The sequence below is a fragment of the Malaclemys terrapin genome, chromosome 6 (genome assembly GCF_027887155.1).
Source record: "Malaclemys terrapin pileata isolate rMalTer1 chromosome 6, rMalTer1.hap1, whole genome shotgun sequence".
NCBI classification, from domain to species: Eukaryota; Metazoa; Chordata; order Testudines; family Emydidae; genus Malaclemys; species Malaclemys terrapin.
This window is the reverse complement of record NC_071510.1, coordinates 78,131,283-78,158,979: the sequence shown is the minus strand read 5'-3', so window position 1 is coordinate 78,158,979 and position 27,697 is coordinate 78,131,283. Positions and strand designations below refer to the sequence as shown.

The 27,697-nt window shown below is 40.4% G+C and overlaps 1 long non-coding RNA gene across 1 annotated transcript in view; it reads left to right on the top strand.

Moving 5' to 3' along the window:
• LOC128839653 (uncharacterized) overlaps positions 1-27,116 on the top strand; it is a 75,368-nt gene extending 48,252 nt beyond the window's left edge. The window contains exon 3 of the long non-coding RNA XR_008445493.1: positions 26,768-27,116. This is a non-coding gene — a long non-coding RNA (uncharacterized LOC128839653). The remainder of the gene's footprint in view (positions 1-26,767) is intronic.
• Positions 27,117-27,697: the final 581 nt, after the last annotated feature.

Here is a 27,697-nt window from a genome sequence, read left to right as displayed (position 1 = left end):
GACCGGGGTCGGCTACCCCCGGGCTACTTCCGTGATCCCCCTCACAGCCTACCTCGGTCGTTGCGCCGGGATCGGGCCAGTCCACCTGCATGGGCTCCTCTCTGCCCGGGCTCGGCGGCAAGTCTGGTAGCTCTGCCGGGAAGTCCGGCCAATGGTCCTCAGGCGGCTCCTCTGGATAGCAGCAGGGGCTGAGGGGTTCGGGTCCAGTCTCACCCTCAGGGTTAGCGGGGTTCGGTTCCCAGGGGTTCTCCCAGTGGCGGGCGTGAACGGGCTCCGGCGGCTCCTCCTCGTAGCGGGCCCGGGGTAGCTCAGGCCAGCTAGGGTCTTCGACGGTCTCCTGGCCGGGAGCTCCCGGCCGCACGTCTGCTCCCTGTGGTGGCTGGCCGCCAACTGAGCTCTGGCGGCCGGCCTTTATACTTCCTGTCCCGCCCCTTGACTTCCGGGGGGCGGGGACAGGCGGTGGTGGTCCCACCCACTCTGGTGCCGGCACGTGGGCTCCCTCTTCTGGGCAGGAGGGGAGCCACACCGACTCACTACAGAAGGATTTGGTATTCGTGTATGTACAGTAGTTTCTGATGTCGAGGATAAAGTCAACTGATAAATTTCAGCTTGCAGTCCTGAGGTAATAGCCAGGAAAATGGACTCTCACTCTACAAACCATTATAAAAGCTTCATAAGGTATGATTTTAAATATGTACATCTGAAATGGCAGAATATATGTCTTGGGTCAGATTGGGTCACTAAGGCACTGGTCTAAATAGGGGTGAGACAGAGTTGCCCAACCCCATTCTGGTTGACCCAAAAACCTAGATCTGAACATTGCTGAACTGCAGGTGGGGTGAGTGAAGATTCTCATTTCAGATTTAAATTTTGCAGCTCAGGTTTATCTCTACTTATAGCTATTTTGGATTGGTCCAGTTGTGGAGCCTTCACAAAAGCTGTCTCAGCTGTTACAGCCTTTCATCCTTCTCTGGCTTCTGGGCTCCCACTTAGTTTAGGTATTTCTATGAAGTATTAGTTGGATATAGATTTTAGATATAGATATGTTTCTTTATTAAATGGTTTTAAATACATGATACTGTTTTAAATAACCCTGGCTGATCACAGTTGTCAAGATTGGAGAAGCATCATCTTGAAGATATGCTTAGCGTTTACGATAAGCCTATAATATCAAGAAAGGATCCCAACAGGAAATTTTAAGAATACTTCATCTATCAGCATGGCACTTTCATTAACAAGATCAAATACACTTTACAGGACATTAATGCAGTCATCATAGTATTACCCCTTTTGAACTGAGTGGTTATCCCCTACTTGGAGTTGTTTTTGTTAGGAGGAAAAATTGATGATCAGTCAGGTATTTCTTTGATGCAATCCAGTTTATTTATAAAGCATGCACACAAAGAAATGTCTCACTGAACACAGTAGGAATCAAAGCAGGAGACATTTTATTTGCTCAATATTCTAAGCCCAAAAGCAATGCTTCTTAGCTTTCTCTCAGGGACACACTACAAGTGCTTCACTGGCTGTCCTTGGCTTTCTGCTACCTTCTGTCTGCTTCTGAGGTATTTCTGACTGCATCTCATACAGCTCCATCAAACAAAACCTAGTGAAAACCCTCCACCCACATAGTTCAGTTGTTGACTGGCCTTGCATATGACCTGTGGTTAGGGTGTTGGCTCCTATTATTTAGCTCCTATTCTTGTTCTATCAGCTATCTTACTCCAAAAGGAGCTTAACTGCATCTTACATTTACCTTGAACGATGGGCAGCTGTTATGCTAACCAGCTTCAGTGAAGTTTCACCTAACCCCCACCCTAGTAATATTTTAGTTTTTCCATTTGCAGAGAGACATACAATATAAAAAGAAGAACAGGAGTACTTGTGGCACCTTAGAGACTAACAAATTTATTAGAGCATAAGCTTTCGTGGACTACAGCCCACTTCTTCGGATGCATCCGAAGAAGTGGGCTGTAGTCCACGAAAGCTTATGCTCTAATAAATTTGTTAGTCTCTAAGGTGCCACAAGTACTCCTGTTCTTCTTTTTGCGGATACAGACTAACACGGCTGTTACTCTGAAACCATACAATATAAAGAAATCCAGAAAGATTCTAAGGGCTGGTCCTTGAAGTGTGCCTGAGTGCTCCCCCAATAAGGGGAGATATTAGTGGCTTTTCACCTTGCTTGCCCACAAACCTGGGGGTAGCCATGGGGGGAGTTTGGGCCCTGGCACAATTTAGAGCAGTCACAACACGTTTCTAACTTGCAGCAGCTAAAATGGCTTAACAAAGAACTGTTTTGCCCATCAGTATTACCAGAGCACAGCACATTCTCCACATGGGTCCTCTCACCATGGTAGGCCCCCTATTCCAAGGGAGGCAATATAGAGGTGGTATAGGATTGGCTATACCAGCTTCACACTACTTGGGGATTTATCTATATGAGGGGAATTCCCAACTGGATGAGTAAGTCTGCTTTCTCTCCCCTTTCTGCTGGCCTAAATAGCTAAACCATGTTTCAAAACCTTTTGCGCACTTAACATTTAGAAGCATTTGCTCCCAAACAGTCCAATCCAGGCAAGTCCCATTTGCTAGTACTTTCTGAAAAGTAGTAGTGAAACTGACTAAGCTATTTCGTGCTTTTTCATGCAGGGATATTTCAGTCAAACAGTGATTCAGCTCTTGAGCCCCCTGGAAATAGAACACTAGAGGAATAAAATTAAACACAAAAATAAATACAGAGATTGGTTAGGAACAATAAAGATTTCTGAAAACTCTCTGAAGAAATAGTATGGTTCATAAGATCATTAGGCCAAATTGACTGCTTGCTTAAGCTGCTGAGACTCATGCTATAGTATAGAAGGTATACCTGTTGTAGCAGAATTACCATGCTGGTTCTGTGAGTGTTTCTTGCCATACACACACAGAGGCCCCAAAGACTGTAGTTCCTCCCCTATGGGAAGGAATCCCGGATCAGGAAGTAATTCCGAGAAGAAGTTCAGCCATGTATTTGCTCTTCCTGCCCCTGGGAGAGATGGCAACTGAATGTGATGGTAAAACCAACAGCGGGAGGGGCAGCAATGAATAGACCACATTAAATAAATGTGTGGCAGGGTTGTTATTGCAGGGAGTGTGTCTGCTTGTGCTACTGACCAATTACCCTGGCGGGGGGGTTCTTCCTTGTCCAAGAGTTAAGGCAATAGTAGGAAACAAGAAGGGCTCAGGAAATCCTAAAACGTGAAGCAGCTAATGGAGGCATTGCACTTATTGGGGGGCTAACACAAGGGATTGTTTAGTTCAGTAAATTACAAAGACTTTAAAGAAATTACAAATTACCTCTCCTGCTGCTGGTTAGGCTGTTATAAGTTCAGTTGAGTTCAGTTCAATGAGACGTGGCATGACAAGCTAAACAAGAGTTGCCAGTGTGAAAAAACATACGGACTCTGTCAGGGATAGTTATCCATTCATGATAGGGCTACGCATCCTGTTGGAGCTTTGAGCCCTCTCTCCAGTTGTTAATAGGGTTTATTCCTGATCCAGTGATGTCTCTCTTTTTCCACAGCTAGGCACAATTTTTCCTTGTTAAATTATGTTAGTTTCCCCTCACACTCGGATACAGAAAGAACAGACAAACAGAACATCCTTTCAGAATAACTATCTGAACTGGGGTCCTTTCCCTATGGGAGGAGCTAAATCCTTTGGGGACTGGGACTGTGCCAAGAATACTCACTCACTCACCCACAACAGTAGCCCTGCTACAATTCACAGGATAAAAGAGATTCATAGAGTAGATCAGAGAAGAGAATGTTGCCCCATTTTGTTACACGTGTCTTGATTTCTAATCCACTCACTGTTGTAGTTGTTGGTAGATCTAGTGCCACATTCTGCTGATCAGGTCTACCACAGGAGAAGAATGGAACAGAAAAATAGATAAAGACATGTTTTAGTTCTTGTCATGCAAGAGAAAGCATGATATTATGACCTTATGTTATTCCTGTGCAATGCCCAAGATCCTGTGTCAGGATGTAAGACACTGTGTGCCACAAATTAATGACTAAGTCAGGAGAAAGTAACTTTAGGATTCTTTGACTGACCTGTTAGCAGTGAACTATGAAGAACAGGATCACTAAAAATCATGACTGTCCTGTGAAAACTGCGACAGGTGGTAATTCCATATGGGAAAAAAGCATAATAATAATACTTTGCACTAACTTAGAATTTTAAATCTGAGCTTCTCAGTGCACTTTATAAAACATAATTAAGCCTTGATGGGATAATTGTATCACTCATTTTATAGATGAGTAAACTGAGGCAGGAAGGTGACTTGGCAGCCTCCTGGTCACACAGTAAATCAGTGGCACAGCTGGAACATAAAATCCCATGCTCTGGTAATTGGATCAGATCCCATAAAAGATGTATAAAAAAGGAATCAGAAGCAAGAGAGTCTTTAACTGCTTTGTGTCTGTCAGTGGTGTACGTATCTCAAAGGTGTGTGTATTAAAATTATTCTCTTTCCTTTGTAAAATCACACAATTTTGAGATTTCCCTTCTAGTGCTTTGCTTGCAGTATCCTAACTAAACAGATTCTTATTCAAAATAAAACAAAGAGAGAGCAATCCGATAAGCTATTTAAACCAGACAAAACAGTTGAAGGAATAACAAAACATTCCAAGTTCATTTTTGAATGGGACCCTTCCAGACTTAACTCTATGATTAGCCCAAAGAGTTTTGTAGAGCATTCTAGCTAACGTTTTTTGCACCTCAAAAATGTCCCAGTAGAGCTGTTACCTCCCCCAACATATCCTTGTGGTTCACCGCCTCTCTAGTGGAATATTATGAGCTTTGAGGAAGCAGAAAGGAAATGCAGTAAAATTAAAATGTAGAAAATGCTGCCTTTTTTTAACAGAACATTGTCTTTAACAAGAAAGACCTCACCAAAGCATTTCCTATACTAATAGGACAGCTCACTCACTGGCAATAATTTCATTCTCATCTTTCATATGAAGATTCTTTTGAATCTGGTGTGATGGAAAAGCATTAACTTACCTTCACACCATAGGTTTAACACCTCATGGAACTGAATCCCAGCAGTAGCTCATTCATCGTTCCAAAAGATATTTTTATATATGTCATATGCTTCAATTTCAAGCTCCGCTTTCTAGAAACCATATTGTTAAGTGACCTTCTAGATTAATATACCTTCACTAGCCTGGCTTGGGGCTAACTGAAGACATGCCATTCTGAACTAAAAGGAGAAACGTTTTCAAAAACAGGGTCTTTTTCATTCCAGCTGCATAGGGAAAATATGTTTCCCGCTTAAAACCAAAGAGCAAACTGTGGAAAAACCATACTTTGGTTACCATTCTCTGTCTAGACACAGACCAAATTGAAGATAATAGATAATCATTTCAGAGTTGACATAGACTTAGCAATTTGGCAGTCTGAAAAGCATGTGTGTTTGCACTATCATTTAGGGCAAGCCTTGTACGTTTTGCTGACTACTAAAACCAATTCCTGGTTTAAGGATGATAAAGCATGGGCTCATTCTGTATATGAACAAATGTCATAAAAGTGGAATGGAAGTAATAGATCCCTGTTCAAAAGGCACTTCACAAATTATATACTGTCTGATTTTGAGAAAGGCAGTTTCATGACCTACCTCCCCAACCTGATCATGTGTCTCAGAATTCTAATCAAGTACAGAATCTAAAAGGATGGGAATTGTTACATAAAAACTAATAAGGGTCATCTCCCAAGCCTAAGCACCCGGCCTTGGGCACAGGTTTCATCAGAGGTAAGTGAAGGAAGGAATCCTACCATCTAAATCATGCACTTTTATAGTTCTGTGTCTGCTCCTATATTCCAGTTCTACAGGGAACGATGGCTGATGAATATGTGTAGCAATAGATCCACTGGATTCATCCTTGCTTTTCCGTTCACCCGACTATGACTTTTGCCAAATGCCATTGTGTGGGGCGGTATAGGGATTACCCGGGGAGCACCTTCTCTACAGGTTCCTCAGATGCTGCTGTCACCACAGAATTGGACCAGTTCTACTGTGTCTATGGAACTCTGTGGCTGAAGCAAATGATCCTAAGAATATTGTTGGATCGTGAATGTTTATTTCTCACCTTAGTATCTATATTTAATTGGATATATATTGGTCTGTTTCTCTAGGTAATTATAAAGCCAATAAGCATTGCAAATAGATGCGAAGCAATAATTTAGGATCATAAAAAGATTTTTATGTAGCAGACTGTACTATTAACTTTGAGATATTTTTCATGCTTTTTCTCTTCCTTTATTTTTCTCTCTTCCTCCACACTCTTTTTTTCTACTTTCTACCCTATTTTCATCTGTTCATGAGAGTCAAGTGCTCTTTACCCTTCTCATAGTGGGAAAGCCTTGATTAAGAGGTGGGTCTTACATCAAACTCTGAAGATGATTAGGCCTGGATTTATCCTGATTGCCTAATTAAGCTTTCAGACCCTTAAAGATTGGGTCCAGGCCCTAGAATTATTGATTTTAATATCCTTCTCTGAAGGGAGATGTAGGGTTTAGAGCTTTGCAAAACAAATGTCTTTTGAAATTGGATCACAGCTTTAATGATTGGTGTGCAGATGCCATCATTAAATGGTAAGGCTGATCTCCTGGCACTTCCGTCTTGCCTGAATTGCTCTTTATCCACATGCATTGTGACATGTGAATGATGGACTTGCCTGCATCTGCTGAGAAGAAGACAGCTTCCTTTTCATGTTGAAAATGAGAGGATAGAAGACAGATCCCATCAGTTCTCTACATATGACTATGAGTGCTCTTGTGGAAGAAAAGCAATTGCTCATTAGAACAGTCAGGTACTTGTCCTAGATAAATGAATGAAGCCAAACTTAGTATCACATGCTAGGTGTATGTGATACAGCAGCATGCTGGGATTAGTGGGGGTGAAGACAACTGCATACATTCAGTATCAGTACCAAGAGGATGATAGTTTAAGCATGGAAGTTTGTCCTTGGTCCATGGCTATAAGGAGATTAGCCATCAGTGTCACCAGAGCCATATTTCCATCATGTCCTGGGTTTAGAGGTCTAGAGTTATGCCAGCAGACAAATGATATTGGGAATTTGGTTACCAACATCAACTCTCTGAACTTGTCTTGGAAATGGAAATTTGACAATGCTTGGTAGTCGGCAAGACCAATGACATTAAGGGATGGTTTCTTAAGGAATTATCTTTTAATTGCCTATTTCAAGATCTTTAGTATATTGCCTTATTTGAAGGAGATGTAGGGCAGGAGATGTCCCAAGCATTGCTCACAAGTTTTCACTAGCCGCTAGGGCTAGAAATCTATTTCACTGGTGGTGTTCCAGATCTGCCTCATCACCTCCAGCACTTCATTTAGTTTGAGTGAATTCAGGCCATGTCTACACTACAGGACTATAATAGCATTGCTACAGCTCCATAGTTGTCAGTGTAACCCTATGTAGATGCAGCCTACAGCAAGTGAAAGGGGTCTCTCCAGTGCTGTATTGCATCACTTTCCTGAGCGACCGTAGCTAGGTTGACAAAAGCATTCTTCCATCGACCTAGCCATGTCTATACTGGGAGTTAGGTCGGCATCGTGACAATACCCAGGGGAATAGATTTTTCACACCCCTGAGTGCCATAGTTATGTCATCTTAACTTTTAAGTGTAGACCAGACCTCTATTAGTGCCAGGGAAGTGGAATGCTTGAGACTCTCCCATATTTGTTTGATCTTGTCATCAAAACAGGACAAGGCCTCTTTGACACAGGTTAGCTCAAGGCAGTTGATTAGCTGGTTGACTAGTCAAAATAGTTGTGAGGACTTGATCTTCCTGGGTCTGTGGCAGCTGAGAAGAAAATTAATTTAGTTTTCCCCCTTGGTAGCAGTCCATGTTTGTCAGAATTCCTTGCATTGCTGTTGATATGATTCAGAGCAGCTTTTGTGTCACGATTGTTCCAGGCCAGTGTCTTAATGCTCCATTAGAGAGATAAGGTGGGTGAGGTCATATCTTTTATTGGACCAACTTCTGTTGGTGAGGGAGACAAGCTTTCAAGCGTACACATTGCTCTTCTTCAGGTTTGAAGGCAGTTCATCTCTGAACTATGGTGATTTGCAGAGTTGTGGAGAAGGAGGAGGCATTTGGGGACCAAAGAATCAAGAGCTGGGGAGAGCAGATGGCTGCAAATTAGTGCTATCATTCACTTTACATAAAGGGCAAAATTTACATTTTTTGGTTCTGTTTTTATTTTTCAGCAATTTAAACTGTGCAGTCACTAACAAATTTTGATCTGCAATCACTTGAGTCCAAGTTTCTGATTGAGCAGTCAGATCTGACATCATTATTATTTTGTAGTGAAAGACTATTGCTGTGATAGTACATTTCATCCACTGCACACCCAGCCCACAAAAACTCAAAATTTTCGTTAGCCAGCAGTTTTTGAACAGGAAATGTAAGGTTTGCCATACTGAATCAGACCATTGGTCCATTGGATCCTGTCTTTGGCAGTGACTAGAGGAAAGAAAAAAACTCCAATAGTACACCTACCTAGTTATGAAATGCTGTCTAGGGAAAAGTGAATTTTTTTCTGACCCTTTTACATCTTGAAAAAAGAGGTTGCCTTATCTTATGTACAGCTCTAGATGTTGTTATTTACCAAAAAGTTATTCAATCTTGATTTAAATCCAGCCATGGCACTTGACTTTATGAACTGTTGTGACAGTAAATTTTACAGGTTGAGATCCTGTCTAGACTAAAAATAAAGGTGGTTGTTGTTTTTTTAAATCAAGCTAGCTTAATTTATTAACACCAATACAGACTTGGACCTTGTCTTCACTTAAAAACAGTGTGCTCTTTACTTGAGTTAAAATCCTAGTAAAGACAAGACAGTTTGTCGTTTTCACACAAATTAGCAAATTGAGTTATAGCCTAAGGAAGTTATAATTTGAGCTCTTAAAAACCAAGATGGAGATGTTAAGCTGTGTCTACAATAGTGTTAAGTGGGGTTTTCAACTGACTTGAGCTAGCTTAATTGTCCTAACTTGATTGAAAAATGTACCTTTCTTCCCTCTTCACAGGACCTGAGAGCCCAAGCAATGAGTTTGCAGTTCTCATTGTGCCTGGCACTGAAAAACTTCCATCTTGTAAAAAGAGGATATGCACTTTACTTGTACTGGTGAACAATCTATCTGCAGCATTTCCACACATGATTAGCCACTTTTGTTCTTATGGGTGCCATATTTTCTATTATTTTTCTTTTCTTGTTTGTTGGTATATGAAGCTCTTTTTGATCTCAAGGTGAACTCGGAGTTTGATTTGCTACTTAGGAATTTTTTCTTCGTCATACTTAGTGGTGGCTTTGTATGTAATACAAATTTAGAGTAAAATTAAATGTCATATTAATTTCATTTTGCTTCTGATTGGTACCTATTCGAGTAAAGAGAGAAAATGGAACTGGCTTAAATTAACCAGAAAGTAACTCTCTTTCAATCTTTGTACACTGTTCATTCATTCTAAGCCCCATTGGATGTGCTACATTTCATTTCAAACCAGGTTCCCATCTGGCTAGAAGACTGAAGTTTAAAGGATGTTATTACTATGTGAGGATGAACTATTACTTATCCTGTTGATTTCAGGCAGAGTGTAGGAAAGGGTAAATAGAGCAGATGAAGTGGAGAATAGAAAATAGCCTTTTACACATTTGAACTGAAGAGCGAGTACAGAGGGCTGCAAGCAATGTTATTGGGATACCTCAAACAATATATGAAATTAGGTGTTTGGTCTCAATTCAATGAAAGATAATGAAGGGGTTTGATATGATAATCCCACTTAAATGATTATAGATGTTGTGTATGTATGGGGCTGGGGGAGGGGTGTTACAATAACCTAGCCAGCCAGTTCTGCTCTCAGCAAAGTGTCAGATCGGCTGTTTTGCTAAAGATAAATTTTTCATGTTCCAAATATTCTGAGAGAAAATAAACTATACTAATAGCAAGATGTGTAGTGATTTGCACATTATCCAACCCATTGAGTTATTCCTGACTGTCCCTATTCTAGTTCTTGATTTGCAGGCCAGCTACGCTCTGCAGCTGGAGCAAATTATATCAACAGAAGTGCTGATGTGACCACAAGTTGACAAAAGGACATGATTTCTAGTAGCAGAAAAGCAACTAGATTTTATGAAATTGTATCTAATAATGTTGTTCAACTCATGGATACTGCATCTGACGTCTACTTTTTATCCAGTCCTTTCAGCAGCCCTTTGTTAACAATCACTCAGAAGAGGAAATAAAATGTAGCCATTGAAATAAAAATTGCTCTACTCTTTTTAATAGCTCAGCTGCAAGCTCTATTGTTTTATTTAATGGATTGTATAACTGAAGTCTTTCCTCATGACTATACTCATTTGGCTTCCTACTTTCTTCAGTGGTTTGAGCATTGGCCTGCTAAACTCAGGGTTGTGAGTTCAATCCTTAAGGGGGCCATCTGGGGCAAAATCAGTACTTGGTCCTGCTAGTGAAGGCAGGGGGCTGGACTTGATGACCTTTCAGGGTCCCTTCCAGTTCTATGAGATATATATATCTTGGGGGTCCAAAGTAAGGGAGTTAGAGAGTGATGAAAGAGAAGAATGGTCTCTGTGTTTGCAGAGGACAACTACTAGTAAACACAGTGTAGTCTCGTGGTCAGAGCAGGGGACTGGGAGTCAGAAGTTCTGGATTTTGTTTCTAACTCTGTCATTGATTTGATCTGTAACCTGGGGTGTTAAACTCAATCTTTCTGTGTCTTGATTTACCTGTCTTCAAATGGGCATAATGATATTATCCACCTCACAAGTGTGTTGTGACTAATGTTTGCACTTTCAGATTCTTGGCTGAACTACTATAGGAGAGTAAAGTATTATTTAATTTTTTTTTAAATCCTAAATCATGCAGGAAAAAACTCTCTCGTCTCACCCAATATTTTGTTGATTCAGTGGTGTATTCAAATAAACAACATCTAAAGGAATGGTTTGTTTATAATGAAACATCAGCAAAATCATAGGCATAACAAGTACAAGGAGCTCTGTTGTCTAATGGATAGGACATTGGGTTAGAACTCAGAAAATGTGAGTTCTGGTTTGTCATGGCCTTATTACGTCATACTGACTAAGTCACTCGACCTTGTACTGCCTCTTTCCCCTCCTCCTATTTCTATCTATTAAGATGGTAAGCTTTTCAGGTTAGGAGTGGTCTCTTACTATGTGAACAGAGCCAAGCACAATGGGAACTCAATTTCATGGGACTCCTCAGCACTACTACAAGTAAAAAAAAAAATTGTAATGATAAAATTTTAGCAGAGGTAGCATGTGAAGAAGGAATGGAACTTCTATCAGTTTGTGAGACTGTGTGAGAAGTAAGATCAGTTGTTAATAGGGCTGTAGCCTTAATCCAATACGATTCTGCATCAATTCTCAAAAGAGTGGAATGGCTGCTTCACTAGTAAAATGTACAGTTCATTCTTGTAGAGAAATTAAAATGACATGCACTTACCAACATTTGTAAAATAATTTTCAGGCAAGTGAAACAGAGAAGCCTAAAATGTAATTGACAGATAAAAAGAATTTTAGGTGAAGATAAAGTAAAGTAACCTGAGAGACTCAGTCATCACATCCTTGTCTTCAAATATCTTAGGTACCCTGAGATTTTTTTCAGGTGTATCTGACCTTTATAGACTGTTATACATAAGGCATCTTGCACATGCTTTTTAAAGAATTTAGGAAAAGCTTTCATTTCGCTGATGTCCCAAATGCACTTGTGCCTTCCAGGCATGTTCTGTGTAATGGAAAAAAGGGCTTATTAAATCATCAAGTGCTAAGAAGGCTTTCAGGTGTGGAAGATACGCAATGTACAATGCAGTTGAAACAAATCATACAGTATAACCTGTTAAGGATGTAATTGAGATACATGTAATCATTAACCTTGGAACAGACTGGGAATCAGTTAATGAATCAAATCAATATCTCTCCACTGATCCATAATAATATGAAAGAAATGAAAAATTTAACAGTTGCTGTATGTGAGGTTATCATGGGCTGCAATTAGCTAGCCTCCGGGAGATTATGTTACCTAGTTACCAGAGGGTAAGTGTAATTTCCGTAGATCTTTTGGAGAGATTGTTATAACGACAGGTGCCAGACAATGAAATGGGTCAGAAACAGACTTTAGACACAGGCTGTAGCAATGTCAGCTTTCTGCCCCCTCAAGCAGCAGATCCTTCTTGAGACATTTTGCACTCATGGTTAATTCTGAATTATGACAAAGACATTTCAATAGACTCACGAATCAAGTGTGGCTATTTAAAAAAATAATAAAAAATCACCTTCATTTTATGTGCTGTTACCTATCCATAAGGCACTATTTTATGCTTGTTTCATGGGCAAAATGATAGATGCACTGTGTGTTAGAAGCAGGACAGTTTTCCATTAGGCATGGAGTAAAAGCTGTTTGTTTTCTGGGTCTGTGAATCAGATGCACTGGCCAACGGAATAAATGTAAATGAAAAACAAGTTTCAAAAATTCATATGGAATATTATATGTGCATAGATGGCAAATATTAAAGAACCTATTTTATAACACCAAATTGGGTAGGGAAAAACTGCTGTTTCCTTCCACAGCATGTACTCAGCAATACTCGTGCACAGTAGGATAGTTAGTTAGCTACCACATGCAAAGCAGAAAGCAGATGGTATGGTTGATATAGATCACAGGAACATGAGTGTCTGTAAGTGTGCATGTCTGTGTATGCTCGTGTGTAAATCAGCGAGGAATTTGACATTGACATACTCCATCAAGCCTAGTTTATAAGGAACAAGTAGTGCAACATTCTGTGCATCTGGCAACATAACTAGCTCTGTCAATCTGTGGATACTGCTGACATTGTACTATTAGCATCACTTCCATCTGTGTTGTTTACATAGGGCTTGATTTACTTTCACCATGTGAATTGGTAGTGGCTAGAAAGGTTCAAAAGACACTGATTCCATTTAATTTTTCAGTGCCTCAAGTCACACAAGGTTATATCACACATGGCTAGGTGGCAACCAAAGAGGTGAGCACATTCCAATAATCATTACCTGATTCTGTTTATAGATAGTGCCAAAACACCCACAGTACTGTATAAGGAAGGAAATGGTTTTTAAAGAAGTATTTTAATAGTATAACTATGTGCTCAACACTTGGTCCCTGCCTATTCTGTCCTAAAGATCAACCAAATATTCTCTGGTATCAGAGGGGTAGCCATGTTAGTCTGAATCTGTAAAAAGCAACAGAGGGTCCTATGGCACCTTAGAGACTAACAGAAGTATTGGGAGCATAAGCTTTCATGGGTAAGAACCTCACTTCTTCAGATGCAAGTAATGGAAATTTCCAGAGGCAGGTATAAATCAGTATGGAGATAATGAGTTTAGTTCAATCAGGGAGGGTGAGGTGCTCTGCTAGCAGTTGAGGTGTGAACACCAAGGGAGGAGAAACTGCTTCTGTAGTTGGATAGCCATTCACAGTCTTTGTTTAATCCTGATCTGATGGTGTCACATTTGCAAATGAACTGGAACTCAGCAGTTTCTCTTTGGAGTCTGGTCCTGAAGTTTTTTTGCTGTAAGATGGCTACCTTTACATCTGCTATTGTGTGGTCAGGGAGGTTGAAGTGTTCTCCTACAGGTTTTTGTATATTGCCATTCCTAATATCTGACTTGTGTCCATTTATCCTTTTACATAGGGATTGTCCAGTTTGGCCAATGTACGTAGCATAGGGACATTGCTGGCACATGATGGCCTATATTACATTGGTGGACGTGCAGGTGAATGAACCGGTGATGTTGTGGCTGATCTGGTTAGGTCCTGTGATGGTGTCACTGGTGTTCTCCTACAGGTTTTTGTACACGCACAATTATTTCAAATTTGGTGACAATATATACCTCCAGACCAGTGGCACCGCTATGGGCACCCGCATGGCCCCACAATATGCCAACATTTTTATGGCTGACCTGGAACAACGCTTCCTCAGCTCTCGTCCACTCACGCCCCTTCTCTACCTACACTACATTGATGACATCTTCATCATCTGGATCCATGGGAAGGAGACCCTGGAAGAATTCCACCATGATTTCAACAGCTTCCACCCCACCATCAACCTCAGCGTGGACCAATCTACACGGGAGGTCCACTTCCTAGACACCACAGTACAAATAAGTGATGGCCACGTTAACACACCACCCTATACCGAAAACCCACCAACCGCTATGCCTACCTTCATGCCTCCAGCTTCCACCCCGGACACACCACACGATCCATCATCTACAGCCAAGCACTGAGGTACAACCGCATCTGCTCCAACCCCTCAGACAGAGACCAACACCTACAAGATCTTCACCAAGCATTCTCAAAACTAAGATACCCACACAAGGAAATAAAGAAACAAATCAACAGAGCCAGACGTGTACCCAGAAACCTCCTGCTACAAGACAGGCCCAAAAAAGAAACCAACAGAACTCCACTGGCCATCACCTACAGTCCTCAGCTTAAACCTCTCCAACGCATCATCAGTGATCTACAACCCATCCTGGACAATGATTCCTCACTTTCCAGACCTTGGGAGGCAGGCCAGTCCTCGCCCACAGACAACCCACCAACCTTAAGCATAGTCTCACCAGCAACCACACACCACACCATAACAACTCTAACTCAGGAACCAACCCATGCAACAAACTTTGATGCCAACTCTGCCCACATATCTACACCAGCAACACCATCACAGGACCTAACCAGATCAGATACAACATCACCGGCTCATTCACCTGCATGTCCACCAATGTTATATATGCCATCATGTGCCAGCAATGCCCCTCTGCTATGTACATTGGCCAAACTGGACAGTCACTACGCAAGAGGATAAATGGACACAAGTCAGATATCAGGAATGGCAATATACAAAAACCTGTAGGAGAACACTTCAACCTCCCTGGCCACACAATAGCAGATGTAAAGGTAGCCATCTTACAGCAAAAAAACTTCAGGACCAGACTCCAAAGAGAAACTGCTGAGTTCCAGTTCATTTGCAAATTTGGCACCATCAGATCAGGATTAAACAAGGACTGTGAGTGGCTATCCAACTACAGAAGCAGTTTCTCCTCCCTTGGTGTTCACACCTCAACTGCTAGCAGAGCACCTCACCCTCCCTGATTGAACTAAACTCATTATCTCCATACTGATTTATACCTGCCTCTGGAAATTTCCATTACTTGCATCTGAAGAAGTGAGGTTCTTACCCACAAAAGCTTATGCTCCTAATACTTCTGTTAGTCTTAAAGGTGCCACAGGACCAAATATTCTCTGACACAGAGGAATCTTCTGGTGGTGCAAAGCCAGAGTAGTCAGTCCTATGCAACCTGTCTCCCCCTCTTTTCTCATAATGCATTTTTGGGGGATTCTGAAGCCTCTATAAGTCACTGGGAGGCATTTGGGCCCCCAGCTAACCTTTTTTTTGCTCCTTGCCAGAACTGTGGGAGTAGAAAGATTGTATCGAATCACCTTTTACCACTCCCTATGCTTCACACAGCGTAAATAATATTATTATAGCAGTTTACATCCTGAAAGATATACCTATAAATGATACAAAGGGGTCACTACATCCACTTCTGAAATCAGCCACTTCTTGGATGAAACACAGCAACCGTTGAACATCATACAGAAACAGCAGACATCGGTTTAGGACAGAAATTGAAGAAGGTCTTAATCAACTGAAATTGAAAAGGGAAGTTAGATGGGCATGTTGTAATATTATCCTACTTGGCATCTCTCCAGGAACAAAACAATCCTACCCTTACAGAGTCATTGGACCTTTTCTGACCACAGATAGCCAGAACCATGCTTTGAAATCTCATAATCCTAGATTATAAAGCCAGAAGGGACTACTGTGATCACCTAGTCTGATGGTTAATTTATAACTCAGGAGGAATAGTGCCATCACTGTACCACTAATGCCACTTCCTGTAGCACCAATTGCTCTTTGAGGACTACCATCCTATTCAATTCTAGACCCAGTCCACTCTCACTTAGTTTGTTAGCAATGATAGGATCAAAGAACAAAGTGGCTAAGGGAAACACCTAGAAGTCTCTCTCATCCCAACACTAGGAATTAGGGCAGAAGAATACAACAGTCCTTTTAAACAACACAGCACTGGCATGCCTCCAGTTCATTGCTTTTGGTGAGCTCAGTTTCCATACAGGCAATACCAAGTGTAGCCTAGCATTTCCTATCCCACATGCTAACCGTGGATTTTATCCAAACCACCTCCAGACTCACACAATCACGTGGCACACACTGGATCTCTTTTTCATCCTAGGAGCAGTTATTAGGAACATCATAAACGTTCTGCTCTCTCAGTCTGACAACCTCATCCAAGCAAAGATCATGGCCTTCCCTCTGTTCCAAACCAACCAAACTGGTTCACCTGTGAAAAGCAGAATGCCAAATTACAAGGTCAAAATGATGATATTTTGCAAGAATGGTGTTGAACCTATTGACTACAGAGTGAGCTATGTTTCCAGATGAATCAAAACATTACTTTGTAAAAAGATATACCACAATAAAAATAAAAGAAGAAGCCCGTTGAACATTGGCTGTCAGTTCCTAGTTCAGTTTTAGTTTTTGGTAAGTTTTCAAGCTAAGGCCCTAATGACAATGACAAATCACATTCCTGGAACTTAAATACATTGTGTAATGCAACTTGCTGACCAAACAGGAAATGGTACATTAAATACAGGAAGCCTAAAGTGTGTGGGGCTTAGCTATCAAAACAAGATTTAACTTATTCAAAATGTTTAATTTGCTGATTCCTATGTTTGAAGGCACCCAGAGCTCCTACTGTCTAGATTTCAGGCAGTTCAAAAGAGTGTGACATGATAGGGACAGCCTTTCCTTCTGGCTGTCAGGTATCACACCAGGCAGGAGTCTAATTTCCTCAGATTTCTTCATTTAGTCATTATTTCACTTCAGCTATTTACAGAAACAGTTCAGCAGCAAACACAATCTTTATGCTGACTGTCAGGGCATAACATTTGCACTCCCCATCATTCTACTGTGTCATGTGGTGAGTATGGAAGAGCTCCCCTCTTTATTTTATGATAGTCACATTACGAGCACCTGAAGAATGAGAGGGGGAGAAAGTCCTCCTTCCAGAGGCCGAGGTAGAGGTCCTCACATATCCCAGCAGCCAGAAGGGTAGGGCAATGAAAATGGAAGAAACCAGAGCAAATGCACGGCCATGTGAGAGATCATGCTTTGATATTTTCTGATGGCCCCATATAACCTCAGGCTGTCCCTGTATAGCAGTATGAAAAAAGAAAGTTAACCAAAAGTGTTCTCATCTCCAAAGCAGGTTTAATTTGAGAGATATGAAGGTTTGGGTAGCTGAATTTTATTTTACAAAGCTGTCTGGCTCATTATCTCTAATTTCAGTATTAATTCACTGTCTTGAGCCCACACACCTGGCTAAGGAGTGTCATTGGTAGAGCCAAATTTTCGAACACCTGTCCAGCAGGTAGCCACTTGAAATGGACACCCACTGGTTATGTCCACAAAAATCTTCCATTCTCATGAGTTAACCAGGTAACAGCTCAGACAAAGGGTGTAGCTGCAATATGCAGCTACATGATTTGTGCATAAGGAAACTCATGTATGGATATAAATGTGGGATTTTGTAGGTGCAACTGCATGCTGTGTAACTCACCCATTTCAAAAATTGTCTAGTAGAATCCACTGGACTCAAGAACCAGTTCAATGCTGATTTCTTGACTGGAAAGTTAGTAACATGGGCACATATAGAATGTGTAGAGAATAATAGTCATTCCACATATATATAAGAAGGAAGCCTCTTTCCTAGTAGTTAGCCTGTGAGAATGTGGAAACAGCCTTGAAGTAGCAACCTGACACCAATTAGTAGATTATTCATCTTTCATGGTTGCTATGGATTTTCACTAGTCAAGGGTAAACATTTCAGTTTTTCACTCAAAGATAGCATTTCACAAAATCTAAGGGCCAAACTGAGCTCCTGAACGCATATGTGAGTAGAATGTGTGGTTCCCTTTGCAATGCATATTCCAGGGCAGAAGTTGGCCCTAAACTGGTCTTTTTTCAACATGTCCCCCCTCCCCTGCGACAAAAAATAATCTGTATACTTACCATTTCTTGCATCCATATTCATTTTACTTCAAACTTTGCTCCCTGGGATAGTCTTACTCATTTGTGTGTATAGCAGTCATATGTTACTCATACAGCATGAACAATACAGCTCATGACACAAACTAAACCAGCAGATAAGAACACTGAGCAGTAATGGATAGTCCAAATCAATATAAACAAAATAAAAACAGAGCAACATATGATACAAATGAAACAATTTTCACATTAAAACAAAGCAAAACATCCCAACTTGCACAGATCCTTGTCTCTGTACCAAGAAGAGGAAAATATGAGTCACAATTTAGTATGTTACACTGCATGATTCACATTTGGTTATAAAAAAGTAAATCAAGCATCTTAGGGGGAAAAACACTTTTATTAAATGTTATTCTGCTTTATTGAGCTGCGCCTGAGGGGAAATAAAGACAAAAAAGTTAATGGTGAGGTCATGCATTGAATTATTTCCCAGAACATAAAGGGAAGTTCCCCCATAAAGCAAGCCTAATATCATACAGTAAGCATGATTTAAACTTAGGGCTGAAGCTAGTACTGATGTACCATCTTGGTAATTATATTACTATGTATGGATAGATCTGCCTGTTATCTTTTGTTTCAGTCACAAGACAGGGAGACAAGAGACCTGAGCCAAAATTTTCATATGTGGTCACTGATTTAAATCCCTCTGTTTTTTTATACCTAAGTTACAACATCTAAGACCTGATGTTTTTCAGAGGTGCTGAAAACCCACACAGGTGCCAAGCACTTCCTGAAAATCAGTCTGCAAGTGTCTCAATTTGTGATATAGAAATAGATGCACCCCAAATTAGTGGCAATATTGACAATTTTTGCTTTAACAATACCATGCCTTGGTTTACCCATCTTTAAAATAGTAAAAGTAATACGTACCCTCACAGGCCTGTTGGTTGACTTAACTCACTAAAAATGTCAGCAAAGCAGCTTGAGATCCTAAGATAAATGGTGATATAAAGTAAGACATAATACTTCTTATTTTACTGTTGTTTTATTATATAATACAGCCAAAATAAGCATTTGTAGTCTATCCTAAGCAAAACAAGCACAGTATTATTATTTTTCATCATTTAAAAAAGAGGTTGTAGAGAATATGGCCAAAAAAGGCAAGGGAAACAGGTTTTATAAAAATAGAGCACTGTAAATCCAAATTGTTGAGTGTGTTGAAGAGATACATGCAGCCTTATGGTCTCTGAACATAAATAGGTACCAGGAACTCCTGAATTTTATTCATCCCTCTGATACTGACCCTATCTGTGATCTTCAACAAGTTACTTAACCTCTTTGCCTTCACTCCTGTATAAAAACAGGGGCAGCACTGGATGGAATTATTATCCCTGTCCCCCCTCAGAGACACTCAGTACAGAGAGAAGACACTCTCCTGCATGCAACTGTCTCTCTTTGCCTGCAGAGAAGGGGAGAAGGAGTGAGCCTTCTCCTCCTCCAGACTAGGTAGTCTGACGGTCAGAGTGAGCATTCTGGGACAAGAAGGGGCTAGCGGCTACACCAGCCAAGCTTTGTGGGAAAACTGCCAAAAGGGACCATTGTGGGAAGCCCACTGGGGGCCAGAGCAGCTATGTAGATATAGGAGCTATATACAGACAGTCCTGGCTTCCCATGGATCCCTGGGATCTGCCTGGTTTCTGGGCAGGCATGTGGGCCATTGCTTTCTGGGCAGGCATGTGGATAAACCTGGCCCTCTCCCCGTTGGCAAGGTAATCCATAAGGGGAGATTTCCTCTCCTTGGGTCCCTTTTGTGCGATAGTAAGATCCAAGCCATTGTACTTATTTACTCCATAGCTGTTAGTTGAGGTTTGTACAGCATTATGAAATTAAAAGCAAAGTATTATTATTAGTAAAATAGTAATGATCCACTTCTTCCTGAATGTAGCAGATATTCTGCGGTATTAGGGTGGATCCTGGGGTTTCTGAATGTATTTATATGGGGAAGTATAACTGAGTGGTTAGGGCAGGCGCTTAGGTCGTGTCAGACCTAGGTTCAATTCTCTGCTTCATCACAGACTGCTTGTGTGACTGTGAACGAGTCATTGAGGCCCAGACCCACAAAGGTACATAAGCACCAAAGTCCCAGTTTTGGGAACCACTGTGATCCACAAAACCCCTGTTCAGCATCTGCTCAACCCTGTAGGTGCCTAAACTCACTCAGTGCCTAAATTTCCATTGGAAAAATTCTCTAGCCACCTATGTTTCTTTCTTTGCCTCCAGATGCCTATTTCTTACTTTAGCCCCAGAGTGAGCCACAAACTGAGGCAAGGGTGGTGGAGAAGCGTCTATCTGACATATGGGGCATGATTGGGTAGGTGTGCCCAGAGGCCAGATTGGGTTCCATTCAAGCATCTGGCACATAGGAGATCCAGGATGAATACCTCCATCTGCCTGAGAGGTAGAAGAGATCCAAACAGGGGTCTCCAGTCTCTCAGGATAGCACACTAATTGTTGACCTATGGAATATCCAAAGTGAGGCTTCTTTGATCTATCCTGTTAAAGATGTTCTATTTTTGATTAAATACTATACTTAAAGAATCATTCGGGTGCGGGGGGGGGGGGGGAGAGAGGGACCCTGTAGCCTAGTGTGTGGGGGGTACTGACCCTGGGTCTCCCGCATCGTAGGTGACTGCCCTAAGTTACAAGGTTGGCTTTGTCTCCTCCTCTGGACATTTTATGTGTAGAGTGAGGCAGGCCTGTAACATTCCAGCAAGAAACAGCTCAGGTGCCTAAACTGTCTGGCTCCAGGAGAGGGTTTCCTGGCTGTGGATTGCTAGCAGAAAAAGGTACCTCCCTTCAATCTGGACTTAGGCACCAAACTAAATCCCTTTGTAGATCTTGATGTTAGCCTTTCTGTGCCTCAATTCCCCATCTGTAAAATGATACTCATTGGGCTGTTTTAAGGATAAAGCATTCAAGACTGCAAGGTGCTCAGATGCTATGAGGATGGGGGCCAGATAAATACCTAAGATAACTATTTGAATGTGCTAAGTACTTACCCAAAATATTCAAATAGGAATTGATTCAGGGAAGTCCTATGACCTGTGTTATATATGTGATTTCAGTGCTCCCTTCTGGCCTTAGAATCCATGAAGAAGTATGTTAGTAATATCCTTAGTTCTGCAATCCATTTAACATTGTGCTATTGTCTACCATGTTTCATGCTATACCCTCAAACCTCATTAATTCATAGATTTGTGAATCCTACAGCAAAATGCAGCAAATATCTTCAGTTGTGTTGTCTTTAAAAAGAAAATCCAAAGAAAATCGAGTTTGCAAATTGATTCAGATTTATCCAGATCTGGACTATACGTGAAGATGTTATTGTTGACTTTGATTATTCATTTGGATGTGACCATATGTTGCATTCATAGATCCTCATAGATCTGCATTCTCTCTCTCTCTCTCTCTCTCTCTCTCTCTCTCTCTCTCTCTCTCTCACACACACACACACACACACACACACACACACACACACACACACACACACAATTAAACTCCAGGCCAAGGAAAGGTGAGAGAAAAGGGGGAGGTACATTGCAGGTTTTAACTAGAGTTCCTAGTTTTTAGATAATGGAACCGAGAGGTTACCAACAGGTCTCTGAACTCAGACACTGTATGGTTGTGACATGAATTTAAGCTCCCTATGGTTTAAAAAATTCCCTTTTATCTCACCATTGCTGAGACATTATTGCATTGGTGAGGAGACGGGAGAAGAACCAGGATTGTTTTTATGTTGTTGGTTGCAATTTTGTTCTTATCATTTGTTACTCTAGGTGAACCTAAGTGCAGGTGAATACTATGTGTTCCCTACAGGTGTGGGTCATTAGTTCACTTACTGTATGTTTCATAACAGCAGACCATCCCCTCCGCCATTTGTTTAAAAGCCTCTCAAAGAACAATAATAGGCAGACTTTTCCAAGGCTTTCTAAGTGTTTCCCACTGACAAAAAAGCCAAGTTTGCACTATTAGTAAAAGCATCACCCATGAGACCTGGTATCTTCTGATCAGATTGTTTCCTTTTTGAAACAAAAGATTTATTTCTGCATGTTCTTTTGTTGTTGTTTGCTGTTAATTTTGGAATGTATCCTATTTTATCAAACCCTCACAAAAGTTATATTTAGCTTTTGCATGTGCTTGAAGCTTTGGCTTTAGCTTAGTCTCAGATGCCTGTAGTATTTGACTACCATGGACTCTCACATTTAAAATTCCTTGGGGACGGAGGGGTGTGGGTATCTAATGTTAAGAGGAGAATAGATAGTTTTCAACTTCATTAATGCAAAGACTAATTGATGCCAGGTGAGAACCAGAGGAATTTTAGAGAATTTCTTTCATTAAAAAAAAAAACCTGAATAGTTTTGACATTTTAATTCTTGACCAAATCATGGGCCATATTCTGATACTTGTATTCACAATGGATAGTGCTTTACTGAAAAAATATGCCCACTGAAGTAAATAGGGCTTTTTATGGATTAAGGTACTATTCAATGGGTGAAATCTTGACCCCACTGAAGTCAAATAGGAATTTTGCCATTGATTTCAGTGGGGCCAGAATTTTGTCCAGTGTGAATATGGGTATGGTATATTATTCAGGCAGAGCAGTGAACATCCAATATATTAACTGTATTTTAAATTAATTTGGGGAGTTATGAAAATACTATATGTTCTCTCCATCCATTTCACTAGGGTGCATCTTGATTTGGGGTTGTATTCTCCTTTCAAAGCAAACAGTATTGATAGTTATATTAATAAATTCCCATTCAGTGACATGGCAACTAATATACCCCTTTTTTCTTCAAGTTCTAATTTTGACTAATTTGCAAATATAGATAAAAATATATAGACCATGTGATGGGATATCCAACTCAGTCAAATAATTTAGTGGGTCATTCTCCCATTGTTCACGGTGTTCATGGACAGGATACTGAACCACCCCATTGGCATATGTTAGAGGAGTGCAGCTAAAGCAAAGATAAACATGTATAAAATCAGAAAATTTAAGTAGGGCTCCTGGTATATCCTACACTACTAAGATACATGTTTATACCCTTTATGTTCTACATCATGGACTTCTAACATATTCACAAAGAGTGTGTGTCATATGAGCATGAGCTACTTCTCACCCACCCACTCATACTTCCTTCCTAGTAGCAAGTTGTTCCAAAATATCTTGTCAGCAGACCCTTCTTGCTGCTTCAAGAAGAATGTGAATCCATGGTCCGTTGCTTCATTATAGCCAAAGAAATAAAATTGTTTATTTTGTCTTCACAAGGTTACAGCTACATCCTCTTTGTGAATGAAACGCTCATCAGTACATTACCGTGTGAGTTCAACCACACCATGCAGAAGCAGCCACAGCGGGGACATCTGGGCATTCATAGAACTTATGACAGTTTTGACTGAACTTTCTCTGCTCTGTACTGATTGGCTGTTCGCACCAACCCTCTCCCTCCTTCACAGTCTCTTCATCTCAGCATCACTCCTCTTGTATCACTCTCTGCCCACCTCACCTGGTCCCTGCAATGTCCTCTCTCCCTTCACTTTTCTTTCCTTTAGCTGAGCCCTTCCTAAGTAGATTCACTTAAAAAAATGAGGCATTAACATGCCATTTGCCATCATCACATTGTTCACTCTGCACATGTGCTCTACCCCTTCCCCCACACTGTGTCTGTCTTGTCTATTTAGACTGTCAGCTCTTCAGGGCAGAGATTGTCTGCTACAATGTGCTTCTACAGGCCTTGCACAACAGACCCCTATTCTTGGCTGGCCCTTAGGCACTATTGCAATAAACACGATTAAGAATAATAATTACTACTATCAGCTCTGTTGTTAATGTTCTGTTAACATAGTCAGGCAGTTAATGGAACTGAGTCTCAGCATTCGTCTAAGTCTGAATTTTGTAACAATGCAATGAACATATTTGCTCAGACATTAATTTTATACAAATTATGCACTGTAGTCTGTGATTTTTGCTCTAAAAATGAACCAGTTTCCAAGTGTACCTTAGGTAGCAGCTTCCACTACAAATATCATGTGCCAATATATTCCATTAATTTGGCTTTCTAAACTAATTACCTAAGGTGCCAGCTGGTTGAATTTAGTGGTGAGTGCTGTGATCACCATTTGCACTTTCTGATTTGTCAATTTTCTCTTTTAATAGGGGATAAATTAGAATTGTTTTTGACGGTTGAACAGAGATCTGATATTGGAAAATTTTCTTATCTTGGGAAAATTCTTCCTGTTAATTTATTCTTTCTTTTCACCATGCCAGTTCATAGTGTAGACCTTTTGACAATTAATTTAAGGTCCAGTCCTGCCTCTTTAATAAGGATTACTTTCAATAGGATTTTGCCCTAATAAAGTTGGCCCTAATATTGATAAAACAATGCACTCATACATTGTTTAGAAGTGAAAAACCACAAATTTTGTTCTGTCTTCACCACTCACATGCTCTTTCACAAATTTGATATTGATTTTCCCCATTTCTTTTTCATTTAATTGCCAGGAAAGGTTCCCAGTGAAATAACTGCTCATAGATAAATAAATAAAAAGCTTGGTTTTGTTTTTATAAAATCATCTTGTATTCTGGATGCTGTTTTGTGACTTTGAGCCAAAAGCCCTTTTCATAAATATTAATGTGAAAAACATTCTCAAACCCTTTAGTATATTTCTGCAAGATATATGCACCACAGAAAGTACCATACTTATATTATTGGCATCAAAAAAACTTTCTATATGTTTTAGGTACAGTTGAATAAAAGATCTCAGGACATATTCAGTTACACCTATCAACCTGAGTCTCGGAGCTTTTAAAACTCGTGAAAAATTGATAACTTTTCAGTTTAATTCATGTTAAAGGTTTCACTCCTAATTAAATGGGATCATCTCATTAGGAGAACAAATGCTGATCAGGCTGATTTGTTTCTCATATATACTCATCACGTTATTGAAATCCTGGAATGAGAGAAAGATATTACACTTTGTTTTTACTGGAGTCTATTCTAAAGAAGATTCAGCATTGTGATTAACTGGGTTCCACTCCTGATGTACCTATGCTTCATTTTTAAGGGTAAATACATACATTCATTCAAATGATTTACTTCAAGATGTACATGAGACAACTGGGCAAAAGGGCAAACACATTGCTTCAATTATCTACTATATCTGGCAGTTTTAAAAGAGTATGGGGCCAGATACTCAGTTGCATTGGTTCTGACTTTGGCACAATCGAGGTGACGATGATGGCTTAATGCTACCTTTATACCACATCCATTCACTCTGAATTGCATGTGGTTGCAACAGCCTCAAGGGGCAATCCTGGCAGACAGGAATCAGCAGAACACAGCAGCAGTCTGAACTCACCCCTTTTTTCTTTGACACACCCCCTATTCCTGCAGCTGGAAGGATGATGGGATATAGAGCTGGATGGTAAATGGTTTTCCTACCCCAGGAGAATTTTCCATCTTTCAAAATAATTTTCATGTCCCAACTTGAGACAAAAAGTCAAAATCTCACATTTTTCATGAACTGAAAATCCAAAATAATAATAATTTTTGAAACGTTTAAGCTTTATTTTATTTTTGACCTTTAGATTTTTTAATTTTTTTTTAATCCTCAGTTAAGTTGAATTTTGAAATAAAAAGTAATTTTCACAGAAAAAAAGGAACTTTTTTCATTGCAAAAAACATTAGAAGTTTCAAAATTATCAAAACATCTTTTTATTTCCAAAATGTTTTCAAAGCAGGAAATTCATCAGTGTCAGTTTCAACAAATTGGCATTTTTCTGATGAAAAACATGTCAAAAAATTCCTGACCAGCTGTAGTTGCGTACCATTCCTGCACAGGCACTACATCACCTGAGCCCTTTTATAGACAGGGAATCCTGGGCAGCTGGTGACACCAGCTTTCTGGTTGATTTGAGCAGCACTGCCAGTGGCTTTTGTTCCATGATAAGCCCACGTGCTGGAAAGAAAGAATGTGAAGAGCCAACAGCCAGATTCTCTGGGCTGCAAACCTCACATTACAGAAATGAAGATCATTTAGGCTCCACTTGTAGCTCTGTACTCTCCACACCCTCATCACACACATACACTACACAAGCCAGTGTCACAACTGTATATTGTGTATTGTGTCACAATACAGTGACATCATTCCTATACCTTTATCTGAATGGGTTTCTTCATACTAGTGTTAGCTCATCAGGCAAGGTACATGTGGACATTAGTGACCATACTGCTTACAGACTTACCATTCCTATACTTTTGTGCTTTTTCTTGGTACCATACTCATCTTCCATTCATGAAGAAAGCAAGAAACACAGTAGGAATGACACCCAGTGTTAGTAGCATGCAGTGAAATCCAAAATAGCTTTCACCCAATCCTTTTACAATATGATGTATTCGGGTTATGATAAGTTATTAATATATCTTATTTTTTCTCTCCTATTTTTATGACTTTTTTGCTGCTGCTATATAACTTGTTAATCCCCTTACAGATGATCTTTGTTCCTGTGATAAGTACATCATCACAAGAGAGAGGCAGCTGACGTGAATGCTGGTCTCCCCGCACCTTCCTTGATCTGCTACTGAGCTCATTCTGGGTCCGTTTGGGAGTTATAAAGAAATGTTTGTGAGCAAGGACTAACAGGACAAGTACGACACAGACTCATATTATTTTCTTTCTTCCCTCTTGAGATGTAAACCATCTTCAAATTACGAAGACAAATGGCCTGGCCTGCCTTGCGTGAGTGAGATCCAGAAATCTATTGCAGCATTTGTTTGAATTTGAGCCCTTAAGGCTAGACTGATGCTTCTGTCAGTGAGCTCTCTCTTACAGAAGGGCCATGGAAAAGGAAAAGGCACCAATCAATTAAAAAAAAAAAAAAAACTCGAGGCATTCTGCTACACAGTTTTTTATTAGGATAAGCAGTTTGGCCATGCAAATATTCCTTGAAGAACAAAGCCTTGTCCACCCTTCCCTGAGCACTTACCCCCTGACAGAAAAAAGATTTGGTACATTTACATCATGCACAATGGGTGAAGGATATGGGGAATCCGCACAGGGGGGCTAGAGGTCCTAGGTAGTCTGGAGCTCTGCTACACAATGTTATCCCCATGCAGTTAGAGAAAAATGGGCAAAGTCAGATTTGGAGGGTGAGAACAGTTTAGGGTTCAGTAGCTGTTTTATGCAGGTACATGGTAACTCACTGGACTGGACTGAGCCATGAGAATGCTGCTTGAAGTGTTCGTTACACAAAACAACTTCAGAGTTTATAATAGAGGAAGCTGTTCTCATTTGCTGTTGCTGTTTTGGTCAAAGATCGATGGGCAAGTAAAATAAAAAGGAAAGAGCTTTGGGCTTAGTGCCATAAAACAGGAACCATAGCATGGAAGGATCTTAAAAAAACATTTTTAAAGGAGAAAAA